Source organism: Cnephaeus nilssonii (genome assembly GCF_951640355.1).
Source record: "Cnephaeus nilssonii genome assembly, chromosome: 1".
Taxonomy (NCBI): Eukaryota; Metazoa; Chordata; class Mammalia; order Chiroptera; family Vespertilionidae; genus Cnephaeus; species Cnephaeus nilssonii.
The window spans coordinates 27,314,523-27,329,184 of NC_137072.1; the positions used below are offsets into that span (position 1 = coordinate 27,314,523).

Below are 14,662 nucleotides of genomic sequence, written 5' to 3' on the forward strand. Positions count from 1 at the left end.
GTAATAGTACAATGACTCAGGGGATCACTTCTCCAAATCCTGAGTGAGTCAATATGGAGGAAGCCTTCCCTTTATATTAGGCTTCCGAAATTTTCCAGGGCCTTGCAGCCCCACCCCCACATGTCTTATTTCCTCTTCATTATCATTTCAGTAGTTTTACTGAGTGTAAATATAAACAAAACATTACCCACACTCACCACCAAGAGGCCATGTAATCTTATTTTTATATTTCCTTCTACTCTTTTCTAACTAGTTTTCCATAGTTAAAATGTTTAGAACTCAGGACTGATAAGGATATAGAAACCAGCTTTAGCCTTGCAGAAATATTAATATTTATGCAATTAAATTGATTAAACTTTTGTCTTATGACTTTAGAGTTTTACCACATCTCCAGAAAGCCCTTTCCCTCCACCTCTTACCCTCCCAAGATTATAAAAATGCAACTATTTTTTCTTTTAATACTTTTATGGTTTATTTTTAAATTTATTTTTATTGTTGAGTGTATTATAGATGTCCCCCATTTTCCCTCTTTTGCCTCCTCTACCCGGCTCCTGCTCCACCCCAGGCCTTCACCACACTATATTCTGTGTCCATGAGCTATGCATATATGCATATAAATTCTTTGGTTAATCTCTTATCTTCCCCCCTCCTTCCTTCCCTTTGAGATCTGTCAGTCTATTCCATGCTTCCATGCCTCTGGACTTACTTTGCTCGTCAATTTATTTTGTTCATTAGATTCTACATATGAGTGAGATCATGTGATACTTGTCTTTCTCTGATAATACTCTCTAGCTCCCTCCATGCTGTCACAGAGGGTAATAGATCCTTCTTTTTTTTAGAGCCACATGGTATTCCATTGTGTAAATGTACCACAGCTTTTTTATCCACTCATGATGGGCTCTTGCATCTACTGATGGGCACTTGGACTGTTTCTAAATCTTAGCTATTGTAAATTACGCTGCTATGAACATAGGAGTGTATTTCAGGATTCTTAGGATATATTCCCAAACTCTATGTTATTTTTGTTGTTATTAATCCTCATCCGAGGATATTTTTTCCATTGCTTTTTTGAGTGGAAGGGAGTGATGGATGGGGGGAGGAGAGAGAAAGAAAAACATCAATGTGAAAGAGACACATTGATTGGTTGCCTCCCTACGAGCTCCTACCAGGGCCAGAGATCAAACCAGCAACCCAGGTATATGCCCTTGATCAGAAATCAAACCAAACCCCTTCAGTGGGCAGGCAAATGCTCTAACCATTGAGAACACTGGCCAGGGCTCTATGGCTTCTTTTTTTTTTTTTTAACATATTTATATTGATTTCAGAGAGGAAGGGAGAGGGAGAGAGAGATAGAAACATCAATGATGACAGAGAATCATTGATTGGCACGCTCCACACTGGGGATCAAGTCCACAACCCAGGCATGTGCCCTGACCGGGGAATTGAACCATGACCTCCTGGTTCATAGGTCGACACTCAACCACTGAGCCACGCCAGCTGGGCTATGGTTTATTTTTCATTTAACTTACCTTATTCCTCTAGGACAATGGGAACTTTAGAAAAGTAACCCATGGTGGAAAATGTATAGTAACATTTAATTTTTCAGCACAGTCAATAAATAAGTTGTTTAGATGAGCATATATTCAACAAAACTGAAAGTTGTTTCTATTTTTTAAATAGTTTTCCAGAAAACTTCTCAAAGCATTATATATTCTATTAGAAAATATAAATTAACCTTTTCTTGGTTAAGATAATCCCTATACATAATACACATACATTGTGATATATATTGATATACATAAAAATTATTTTACAGTGTTCAAAGAGAGATTAATAAAATTTGAAAACAATAAAAGTCAAGAGTCCAGCAAGAGTCCAAGCCTGCTGTTTTTCCTACTAGTAGTAAGTTTTTACTAGTTTTTATTTCTTTTCTCCCACTACCACTATACCATCAACCTCAACTTTCCCCTTCTGTTAGTAGGTATCCTTTGCTTTGCTTTTTTGTGAATTTTTTTCTGGAACTGAACATATCTTGGGGCACCATACTTGTGAAATCAGTCATTTTGTGGATTTTCTTTCTTTTTCTTTCTTCCTCTCTCTCTCTCTCTCTCTCTCTCTCTCTCTCTCTCTCTCTCTCTCGTAGCACAGTAATGTGAATGCTTTCAGACAGTGAACCATTTCCCCCAACCTTTTAAAATTTTTGTAGGGTTGGCATTTGGGGTTGCAGAGAATTGGGAGTTAATGGCTGGGTGAGGTGGTGTTGGAATCCCTTTCCACGTCCCGCGTGGTCCAGGGTTCCGGTTCAGGGTTCGAGTTCTGGAGAAGGGCCGCACACAAATGAATGGAGACTTGAAGAGATTCAATTTGGCGAAATGGGGGGCCAGGCGGTAGTCCACCTCTAGTGGGAGAACTGACAACTGCTCTGGCTCTGCCATCCCTTTTATTTGAGGCTTTGGGGAAAACATCTTAGTCAAGATAAACAGAAATATACATGTAGCCCTTAGGCAGGAAATAACAAAAACTTAATGGGACAAACCAAGGTGGAAGCTGCTTCAGCTAACAATATCTCAACTAAAGGGTGAGTGGTTAGAGCAATTAAGGTTGTTGACCAGCCTTCCTGGCTTCCTGTCAACATCTCTCTTTTAATGAAACTGATTTGTTTCCGGCAGGTGGGATATTACCTGACAAAATGGTGAGCAGAAGTGCTATGTTTCATCTTGTTTGTGTCCCTTGCACTTAGCATAATGCTTGGCACATAATAAAACTTCAATGAATGTTGAATGAATGGATGGATAAAATTTATATGGAAGCACTCGTATTCCACAGGAGGAATCATTTTCTTCTTTTTCCAAAGCTCCTCCATAAAATAGGAAATTCAATCAAGACCCCCATCTTCCCACGGAACTAGAAGGTAAGAAGCTGCTGCTTGCCCCCCACTTCTCACCGGCTCTTTGCTGTGTCTGGCCAGGTGGTGGGAGACTGAGGGATTGTTCCATCTTTTCTTCATGACCTGTGAACTCTCATAAAGGCCACATCTCTTTGTTTCTCCAGAAGTTGTCCCCTGTGAGCTGTGTTTCTCACCTTTCAATCCTGCCTCTGCCACTCAAAAGGCACACCGGGTAGCCGGCCCTGTGGGAGCAGCTCACGCTCTGCCTGGGACTCTGCATTTATTCATCACAGGGAAGGAGCAGCCAGAAGCCCGCTTGGCCACCGGCGCACACACAGCCATGCCGCTCATACGTGATCCCCACCCTCCTGTGTATATTCTTAATCTCCACTCAGAGGAGAGCGTAGTGTCATTAATTGGTTCCTTCAACCTCATTCGCAGCAATAACTCACAGCTGAAAGCATCATAGAGCCTATGAACAGAATGTTTTCACAGTGGGTGGAGCCTGAAGAAAGAGAGCTGTGAATTAGTCCCTCAGAAAGATTGTCTTCTGGCAAATGCTTGTGGCTCTCTCTGGCGGGGCCCAGAGAAACTGCTTTATGGTAGTCCAGTCCCTCCTTCCTTCCCTTGTTTCCCCTCCTCCCCCAGATGCACAGGGAATTTCTCCGAGTTCTGGATGTGATCATTTCTCCCTGGGACATGTGGAAAGGAAAACAAATGTCAGATTTTAAAATGTATTTGTACATTAAAAAAAAATGAAATTTAACCCAACCTTTCTGATCATTGCAAAAAAGGCAAAAATCAAATAGGCCTTCGTTTCTAACATTGGAGATGAACTGGTGGCCAACTGGCCCTACCTCCAGAATCAGCGTGGAATACTCTTCCAGCTGGAGCCTGGTCACAGGCTCCGATGGCAGGGAAAGGCTCGCTCAGATGGAGCAGGGAATGCAGGAACTGGATGGAGGGAGTGTTACTAAGCTTAGCATCTGTTGAGGGCAGGGAGCAAGGTCCCGCAGAGTGTGTGAGTCCACCAGACTCACTTTGTACCCCCCAGCCTCTCAGAAAACGTGGTTGTTGATAATCTGGACAGAATACATTGAGGTGGTGTGTATATGCAAAAAGTGAAATACATGCAAATGAAGTAGAAAACCTAGGCAAGTTTAGGACCTTAGGGTGACTAAGTTTCTGTACACAAATTCTTATTCCCCTTTGAGAACATAACTCCTCACAGGGGCAATATTGCCTTCAAGGTAGGGGGCAGGGATTGGTTCTTGAGGATCCAAAAAATCATATTCCTTTTATGAATAAAGCAGATGTACATAAAGTACACAAAGAGATAAGCAATATATCTGTGGTATTAAAATGTCATGGTGGGGGTCTTTAGGAAAATATGTCTAAAAAGGCTCCTTATGGAATGCTAATGAAAAAAATGGAGAAACGCTTTAGAATGACTTCTTAAGTATTATCTTTGTATGCTTTTTAAAAATCATGGAAATGGCATTGTTGCATTTTCTTACTATAAAAATAATACATTTCCATTAAAAAAACAAACATAAAAAAGGGAAGACTGGCACTTTCCCTCCTCAAAGCATGCCTATGCCTTCCTTTCCTCTCAGGCATGCATCTCCTAAACCTAAGGCTCCCCAGGAGACTGCAACCAAGGGAGCAATAGGCAGTGGCAGCTGGTCCCTGGCTAACCCCCTGAGCCAGTCTCCAACGCCCCCTTTTGCTGACTTTCCCGTGAGCTAAAGCAGCCTGGCCTTGGTTCATTTCTTTCCTACAGCATTGTTAGAGGACCGAAGCAGTCCGGCCTGGGCTCCCCTGTTGCTTCTTCTACTGACCCAGTTTTAATAAACGCGCTCTCAAAATAAATAAATAAATAAATAAAAGATTGGTAAAAGTTCCACCATCCAGAGATCACTAATACACATTTAGGGTGTGTATATATGTACACATACACAACAAACACAATTTTTCTATAGCTATTTTTACACTTACCAAGATGGAATTACACAATATTTACTATTTTATAAATTTCTCCACTTAATATTACAGTTAGCTTTCTGTGCAACAAAGATAAGTTACAGCATAGTTTTAATGCCTGCATGATATTCCATGATATAGTTATATCATAATATATTTAATCAGTCTCAGTTGATAGAACTTCATGTTACAGCAATGTTTGTAACAGTAAGCTTTGTACAGTCAACACTGCTGTGCTGAATAGCCTGTACTTTTATTATTTTTTAAGATAAATTTCTGAGAGAGGAAGAGTTAAAGTCTATGTACTTTCTTCGAAGCACTGATGCATGTACCAAGCTATATGTATCTCTTTATATCAATAAATAGATTTCCACCACCATATTAATCCTACCTAATAATAGACAAATATGCAAATTGACCATACCTCTGACACACCCACCAGCCACGCCCACAAGCCACGCCCACCATCCAATCAGAGTGAGTATGCAAATTAACCCAACCAAGATGGCTACAGCCACAGAGAGCAAGGTTTCATAGGTAACAGAGGAAGCCAAGCTTTACGCCTGCCCTTGCCAAGCCTAAGCCTCCACTCAAGCTACTAAGTTTCAATTATAGAAGGTAAACAAATTCAAACAGAAATGGCAGCAGAATGGAGCTTGAGAGAGCAGGCCAGGGTTGTTCCTGGCAACAGGGGAAGCAAAGCTTTCCACACACCCTGGCCAGACCCACCCGATTAAGGCTACAAAGTTTCAATTATAACCCCAACAGAAATGGCTGCCGGCCGTGGAGGGAGCCCCAGGCTTGACTCTGCTCCAGGCTACAAAGTTTCAATTGTAGAAGGAAAATAAATTCCAGATACCAGGGCCTCCGCTGGGTTGCCAGGGGGCATGGCCGGCCTGCAAACCACCACAGGCCCCTCGCTCAGGCCGCCCCATGCCCCAAGGGAACCCCACCCTGATCAGGGACACACTTCAGGGCAAACCAGCTGGCCCCCACCCCTGTAACAGGCCTCTATCCTATCTAATAAAAGAGTAATATGCAGATTGATCATCACTGCAACACACAATATAGCTGCCCCCATGTGGTCAAAGATCCTGCCCCCATGTGGACACAAGATGGCCACCACAAGATGGCCAGCAGGAGAGGGCAGTTGGGAGGCACCCAGCCTGCAAGGGAGGGCAGTTGAGAAGGACCAGGCCTGCAAGGTAGGGCAGTTGAGAGGGACCAGGCCTGCAAGGGAGGGCAGTTGGAGGTGATCAACCCTGCAGGAGAGGGCAGTTAGGAGTGACCAGGCCGGCAGAGGAGGGAAGTTGGGGGCAAACAGGCTGGCAGCGGAGTGGTTAGGGGGTGATCAGGCTGGCAGGCAGAAGCAGTTAGGGGCAATCAGGAAGGCAGGCAGGCAAGCAGTTGGGAGCCAGCAGTCCTGGATTGTGAGAGGGATGTCCAACTGCCCGTTTAGGCCCGATCCCAGTGGATCGGGCCTAAACGGGCAGTCGGACATCACTTGAGGGGTCACAGATTGGAGAGGGTACAGGCTGGGCTGAGGGACAACCCCCCTCCGTGCACGAATTTCATGCACCGGGCCTCTAGTGTCTTCATAATATTCCATGGTATTAAATAACATCATTTATTTAACCAACATAATATTTAAGTTATTGTCAATTTTTCTTCTTTGCTATTATAAGCAATTCTGTAAAATACCATCCTGGACTTGATTATTTTCACAAGAAAAATTCCTGAGAGGATTTAGTGGATCAAGAGTAAATTAAGAAACAGAAATGCACAACGTTTTAACATCCTTGAAATGCTGTTCCAGTTTACCCTCCCTCTGAAGGTAATGAACCATTCACAAGTCACAGCATTTCTGGCCTCCTCACTCGTTATGTCTCTGACAGGATCGGCCTTCAGATCCCCCTGAAGACCACCTGCTTCGTGTTCTGCTGCCTCGTGGATCATTCGGGAAGGCAAAGGTTTCTTCCACGGCCGATGCCTGAGGCTTCTGCCGTTTCCAGTGTTAGCAACAGGTGTCAAGGGGGAAGCCTGTGGAAGCCTGTAGCTACTTCCATAAAGACGTGTCAGAAAATAAAGTATGGGCAGTTTCCAAACTGGCTTCCTGGTCTGCTATTACTTTGGTTTATTTGTTTTAATTTTTAGCTTTGGACCTGCCAGGATGTGAATCCTGTGTTATACATCACCTATTGACAGGATTTGGGACATTATCTCTGGCCAAAGTGTTTAATCCTGCTCCCAGAGCATTCACTTGTTTGCTTTTGCTTTCGTTCAACAGTGAAACCATTAGGGGAAGGGCATCCAAAATATGAGCCTCCAGAGTCTGTAAAAGCCTGGTAAGTCTTCCTATTGTCCAAAATGCAGGGAAAATCACTGCAAGTCACATCATTCTGTTATGGAAACGAATGCTGGATTGTTTGGTTTTTATTTTAAATTAGGGGTCCAGTGCATGAATTCATGCACCTTGAAAGGAACTGCGGGCCGCCAGGCTGGGGTGGGCACAGGGGCGGGTCTCAGCCCATCCTCTGCGTCCCCGCCTGGCCCCTCCTGCCGCAGCTCCCAGTCCCCTCTCTGCCAGTAGCTCCCACGCGCAGCTGGCACCGGCCCTGCTTGCACCCACTGATGGTGTGGAGTGATTAGGGCAGGCACCAGCAGTGGGTATGAGCAGTGGCTGCTGCCCTGATTGCCCCTCAGGAGCAGGGGGAGGTGGAGAAGCCCTCTGGGAGATTGGGGCTGCAGCTGCTGCTCGCACCTGCTGACAGCGCCGAGTGATGAGGACTGGCGCCAGGCGCCAGCAGCGGGTGCGAGCAGTGCTCTAGTGCCTGCAGCAGATGCAAGCAGGGCCAGCGCTGGCAGTGGGTGTGAGCGCTGGGCGGGACCATGGTACACAGGAACAAAGAACTTTCAGTAACCACCAGAGGCTCGCCCCAATGACAGCGACCAGCGCCCCGCCTTGGTCTGGTGCCCCCACTCACCTGTTCCACCATCCCCCTGTGGCCGACACCCGCCATGTTCTGCGCTCTCCCACCTGCTGCTGACACCTGCCATGTTCCACGTGCGCCCCCTGGTGGTCAGTGCACATGATAGCGACTGTTTGTTCGGTTGTTTGGTTGTTCTGCCGTTTGGCCTATTTGCATATTAAGGTTTTATATATATAGATTTCTACATGTCTTCCCCCCTCTATTTCCTACTCCTCTCACCCAGAGCCAACCTGAGGAATGAGAAGTGAGGCTATTCGCCCTGGGCCAGAGGGTTTGAATGCCTGAGGGTGATATAGAGAAGCTGGTGGCAGAAGCTGTGATGGAGGCATCATCTGGGCAAGAAAAACATTAAATTCAGAAACACCTCTGCTTCCAGCCACCAGACAAGGAGTCAAAATAGTTATATCAGCATTCATTGACTTCAGAATCTCTTCTCCCATCCTCTCAAAATATCACCCCAGGTTATCTCATTTTATTAATGAATGAATATAAGAATCAAAGGTGACTCATGGGTTGTTGTTTTTTTCATAATTTTTAAAAATGGTGTCAAAATACAAATTACATAAAATTTACCATCTTAGCCATTTTTAAGTGTACAGATCATTGGCATTAAGCACATTCACCTTCTTGTGCTACCATCACCACCATCCATCCACAGAACTTGATTCATCTTAAAAGACTGATAATCTGTACCTATTGATCAATAACTCCCATTTCCCCTCCCTGTAACTCATGAGTTTTGACCTGAGCAACTGGAGGGATGGTGCCCTTCTCCTACACTTATCACAGCCACTCAGCATTTGATGACATCCTCTTTGCTTGACCACACTCTCTTTCAATGCTTATTTTCACCTTATACTACAAATAGTGTAGGTTGGCACCTGGTGGTGTGTGACAGCCACCTAAAGACGGCCCATGGTGATTTTTAGTTTTAGAATTTTCCTGATGCCAACTCCAGGGTGCTGGTGTTTTTAATTCTATTAGTAACCAATGTTTAGGGTCATCTACTCTAAGTTGAGCACCTACTCCTTAACTTTACTCTAAAAATCATAACCCCATGGATGTGACTCCATGAGGACAAGGTCAAATTCAAAATATTAAGGAGTTGACTGTCATTATCATCATTTGTTTAGAGCTTTCAGGTTGTAAAGTGCTTTGTTTTCATATGTAGTCACATTCATCACCTCCACAACCCTGTAAGGTACTTGTGATTTTCATCTGGTTTTACAGAACTGAGGAAAGTGAGTCTTAAAGAGAAAGTAACTTGGCAAAAGTTATGCAAATAGGGCAAAGTTCTTTTTTTCTTTTCTTTATTGATTAAGTTATTACATATGTGTCTTTATCCCCACTTTGACACTCCCCCCACACACACACACACTCATGCCATTACCACCCTGGTGTCTGTGTACATTGGTTATGCTTATATGCATGCATCCAAGTCCTTTGGTTGATCTCTCCCCCTTACCCCCACCCTCCCATACCTTCCCTCTGAGGTTTGAGCATCTGATTGATGCTTCTCCATCTCTGGATCTGTTTTTGTTCATCAGTTTATGTTGTTTATTATTATTCCACAAATGAGTGAGATCATGTGATATTTATCTTTCTCCAACTGACTTATTTTACTTAGCAGAATGCTCTCCAACTCCATCCATGCTGTTGCAAATTGTAGGAGTTCCTTCCTTTTTATAGCAGTGTAGTATTCCACTGTGTAGATATACCACAGTTTTCTAATCCACTCATCTGCTGATGGGCACTTAGGCTGTTTCCAAATCTTGGCTATTGTAAATTGTGCTGCCATGAACATAGGGGTGCATATATTCTTTCTGATTGGTGTTTCTGGTTTCTTGAGACATATTCCTAGAAGTGGGATCACTGGGTCAAATGGCAGTTCCATTTTTAGTTTTTTGAGGAAACTCCATACTGTTCTCCACAGTGGCTGCACCAGTCTGCATTCCCACCAGCAGTGCACGAGGGTTCCTTTTTCTCAGGGCGAAGTTCTTGAAGCTGTACAAAATCCTGAGTGTTGTAATGACTTCCTTGAAAAATAATTCCCAATGTACTAACCAGTGAAGCTTTGGCTTCTATTCAGTTTGGTTGGTCTAAACCTAAATGTCTTGTCTCAAGTCTATTTATTTGGTAATTTGAATTACTGCAATCTCAAAAAGTTGCTTAAATATTTTTGTTTCTTTTTATTGTTTTCATTCTCTTTTCATAACTCAGTATGCATTCTCATCTTCATTCCTATGCATAAATGCAACTGCTTTTAGGTCAGCTACAGAAAACTAATGCTCTTCTTCCTCCCAAGTGGTCCCAGTGCCACCAGGCCCTCTCCAGTGTACCTGCATCTTTCTGCGTTACTGGCACAGCAATACACTAGTAAAGTGGGAACATCACAGCTTGTCCTTGTTCTTCTTCCACTTTTCCTCCAGCCCCATTCTCTTTATAACCACCCCCCTTGCAGCTCTCAGGACCTCGGCACACATGGATATTTTAGGGCCAAGTTAAATTTACAGGAAATAATTTGTTTTTGTGCCTCTTCACTTAATCTGTCTTTTAACATGACCCAGCTCAACATGAAGGTATTTTTTCTGGGGTTTACTCCTCATCACTGGACCCCAGAGTCCTTTGCGGGGCTCTGGCTGCAGCAGCTCCTCAGCCACGAGGCCTCCCGTGTGTTTCACAGCGCAGATGGCGCACTCAGTGGGGGAGGCACCAAGCAGATGCGAGCAGCAATCTTCAAGTTGTGTGGGAGAGGCACAGGGCCTGGGCTCCGGGAAAGCAGAAAAGGACCCGCTTCCTAATCCCAGCCTCCTCACATCTAGCAAAGGGCAATCTTGTTCTGACAACCAACAGCCGCGCTGCAAATGGCATGTGACGTGTGGGATTCTAGAGAGTGGTGAAAAGAGGTGGCCTCTCCTTGCTGTACGCTCGGCTCACCCATCATTACGGTTGGGCGATTCGGTGGTGGGGAGAAGGGCCTTGGCTCTCTGGGAAGCCCTGTGGAAATCTTCCGTCCACTTTCACACTGTGTCTTTTTTTAAGTTAGTACAAGTCTCGGTGCTGTTTACCTCTGTGGAGAGCAGTGCATTTTGTTTCTTGGTTTCTTAAAGGAGTTGTCTTCACCTCTGTGGCTCAGGGGAGGAAGCCTTCTCTTTTTAATGTCCCTCCACCTTCTTCTTTTCTCCCTCACCTCATCCCCTACTTTCTCCACACAATATCTTTCTCTGCATTTTTTTTTTCAGTCTTCAAAGTTCTCTGACATGTATTATCTTGTCACCAAAAGTATTTTGGTACACCTACCTGCAAATCCCACCTGTAACCATAATGTCATGTTATGTGATGAATTCTGTAGGTAACTGATCCCAACGGTTTTTCATCCCCTGCCTGCCAGAGGCCAAAGCATAACAGTATTAGCATGAAAGTCATTGGAAGGCCAATGGACCTGGATATTCAGCAGGGCTGCAATCAGCACAAGTTTGCTCCTCCTGTGATTGCGATGGCTCGAGGCAATTTCCTGACCTGATCATCTTTGCATTGTATACCAAACTTTACCTTTGATCTGCCTGTCTGCATTGCTAAAGGCAAGTGTGTCTTCACAGTGAATAAAAAGCAGGCGGACCCAGACTCGTGGTGCTGCTTCATGAAAGAGGTTTTCACCTGGCCCCCCCCAGGCCTTCAAAATTCATATTTCTTGTATAGTGTATTCACTGTGTGTCTCGGCCCTCCTGCAAGTCATCCTGAACTCTCAATGCAGGTCGTGGCCCCTGCCCCTCCCGGCAAGCATGAGATGAGAACCACCAGGGATTAAGTTTGTGACTTGGCTTTTCTTCAGTGCCAAACACTGAGTCCTTGTATGAGTCTCCATTCTTCTCATGTTCCTGACTCTTTGCTGATTAGCTCTTCCTTCCCCTGTAATAGAAGCTTTGGAGACGGGAAAAATAGCAGTTTCCTGTTCCGCCTGGACTGTTTATTATGTTTAATTAACTCCTCTATGGTGATTTCTATTTTTGTTGGCCAAGATAAAATTCATATGCAAAAATTTAGTCTTCAGCAGTGGTTAAATTTTAAACTACTCACCAAATTAGGTCTGGCCTTTGTGATTCACCCCAGAAAACGACTGCCACAGCCTTTTAGTTACCCCCAAGGGTGGTGGGATTGTGAATACTTGCTCACCAAAGACATTTAAGTTTCCATGATGGAAGTGAAAAGGCAGATCTGTCTCCATCAGTGTCTGTGACTAACAAAAAGAGAAAACGATGGGGTAGGCAAAGTAAGTTTCAAAACATAATAAAAATTTAGGGTCCAATGCACAAAGAATTAATAGGATTTTAGGGACTTTCTTTTTTTCTTTATTGATTAAGGTATTACATATGTGTCCTTATTCCCCCATTGCCCTCCACCCCCACCCCTGCTCATGCCCACCCCCCCTGGTGTCTGTGTCCATTGGTTATGCTTATATGCATGCATATAAATCTTTTGGTTGATCTCTAGCCCTTACCTACACCCTTCCCTACCTTCCCTCTGAGGTTTCATGGTCTGATTGATGCTTCTCTGTCTCTGGATCTGTTTTTGTTCATCTGTTTGTTGTTCATTATATTCCACAAATGAGTGAGATCATGTGATATTTATCTTTCTTTAACTGACTTATTTCGCTTAGCATAATGCTCTCCAGCTCCATCCATGCTGTTGCAAATGGTAAAAATTCCTTCTTTTTTATCACAGCGTAGTATTCCATTGTGTAGATGTACCACAGTTTTCTAATCCACTGATCTGCTGATGGGCACTTAGGCTGTTTCCAAATCTTAGCTATGGTAAATTGTGCTGCTATGAATATAGGGGTGCATATATCCTTTCTGATCGTTGCTTCTAGTTTCTTGGAATATATTCCTAGAAGTGGGATCACTGGGTTCGGGACTTTCTTCACCAAGTATGAAGATTTAAAGAAATGATTGACCGACCAGCACGTCCAGAGTTTCTGGTTTGCTCCTGTGTGTCTCTCAGATGCTCAGCCACGTGGGAAATATCCTGAAAGTGCCTTTCTTCCAGAAGGTTTTCCTTCACTGTGAAAACAGCCACAGTCGCAGGCATCTGGAAGTTAGGCAGATGCCACCTCATACTGCAGGCAGCATCCAGAACCAGCAAATCAGAGCCATCTACTGTCTCAGTTCAGCTGGTTGAGGCAGATTCTTTTGGTTGTAAATTCAGAAAGCCCAATTCAAGATTGCTAAAGGGAAAGAAGAGTTTATTAGCTTAACAGGTGAAAGTTCTAGGGAGAGCTGGCTTCAGTTACTGACTAGATTCAAGGGCTCGTCTCACTCTCTCTATCTCTTAGTTCCACTTTGCTCTGTTTTGACTCCATTCTTAGCTTCTTGCCTCATGGGGGCAAGAAGGCTGCCAGAAGTTGGTGGCCTTTATCCTCTCCTCTCATTAGTTCCAGTTGGAAAAGCCACCTCTCTCTCAAGAGTTTCAAATTTTTAAAAAGTTCTGGAATTGAATCATGTTTTTAGCCACAATGGCTGCAAGGGCTGAGGAGGGCCAGCAGCCACAGCGGCTGGCAGTGGCAGCAGCAGTGGGGCGATGGGGGCGGCGCCTTCCCCTTTTTGGCCCAGTCGCCTCCTGTAGAGGGAGGCCAGACTGTGGGGGGCAGGCCTAAGCCATCAGTAAGACATCCCCTGAGAACTCCCGGACTGTGAGAGGGGGCAGGCTGGGATGAGGGACACCCCCCCCCCCCCGCAGTGCACGATTTTTCATGCACGGGGCCTCTATTTTAGACATAAAACCAGATCTTTCAAGGATTACAAAGGAATGATTTTCCTGGCCTCTTCACTTTTTGAAGAAAACCATTGGTTTTGACCCAGGGCTTCCCCACCAGGAAAGTTAGGAGTTTGAGCTGTTTTTTATTTGTTTGTTGTTGTTTTTGGAGGGGGAGGGGGCTGTCGTTTTTTTAATTTATTTTTTGAAGATTTCAGAAGAATACAACTATAAAATATTTGCTAAAATGTTCATGAAACTTTAGACACCAGTAGATTTCCTTTTGTCCACAACACAGTGAGAAGAGAACCCCAACCGCCAATGCAGTCTAGGTAAAGACTCTTCAGAGAAGAATTTCAGACACCTGTAGGGCAACACAGTCCATCCAACCCTTTCATTTTATACAGAAAGTGGTCTCTAAGGCCGTGTGCATTCCAAGTGGATGCATCTAAGCCCATTGTACTATTTGCCCAGACAAATCACCTCCTCACCCCCATTTCCAAGTTTATGGAGCTTGTAATGAGGGGGACTATTGGGAGAGACCCTTGTTTAATAATTAAGCAGGATTAACAGAAATGTCCTGGCAGCCGATGGCTTTGGATCAAGTGCCTCAGAAGTAAACAAAGAGGAAATGAATGGGAAGGAAAAGAAAAGAATAAGAAAGTGCCATTCAAAGAGTTAGGCCCTCCAGCACCAGGAAGCTGTTCTACCTTTTCAGGTGCAGAACAGCCACAAAACAAGAGTTCAATTAATGCTCCACTTTCTCTGTGTGTGAAAAGGAAGGAATTTTTACCATTTGCAACAGCATGGATGGAGCTGGAGAGCATTATGCTAAGCGAAATAAGTCAGTTGGAGAAAGATAAATATCACATGATCTCACTTTCTTTTTTTCCTATCTCCCCCCCCCCCAACTCTTTAAGTTTTCTCTGAAGAAGAAAAAAAAAAAAACACACACACACAACAGCAAGCAAACCAAACTTTCTGTTTTCTGCCTAACTGGATTGATGTTCCCTTTGAACTCTCTGAAGGCAGATTCAGCAATCACAAATAA

General features: G+C 44.1%; 1 protein-coding gene across 1 annotated transcript in view; it reads left to right on the forward strand.

Annotated features, from left to right (window-relative positions):
- LOC307105243 (cyclin-Y-like protein 1) overlaps positions 1 to 4,139 on the forward strand; it is a 123,248-nt gene extending 119,109 nt beyond the window's left edge. Inside the window, exons 18-19 of the mRNA XM_079780891.1 lie at positions 2,670 to 2,911; positions 3,052 to 4,139. The gene's annotated coding sequence lies outside the window, so the exon portion shown is untranslated. The remainder of the gene's footprint in view (positions 1 to 2,669; positions 2,912 to 3,051) is intronic.
- The last annotated feature ends 10,523 nt before the right edge of the window (positions 4,140 to 14,662 follow it).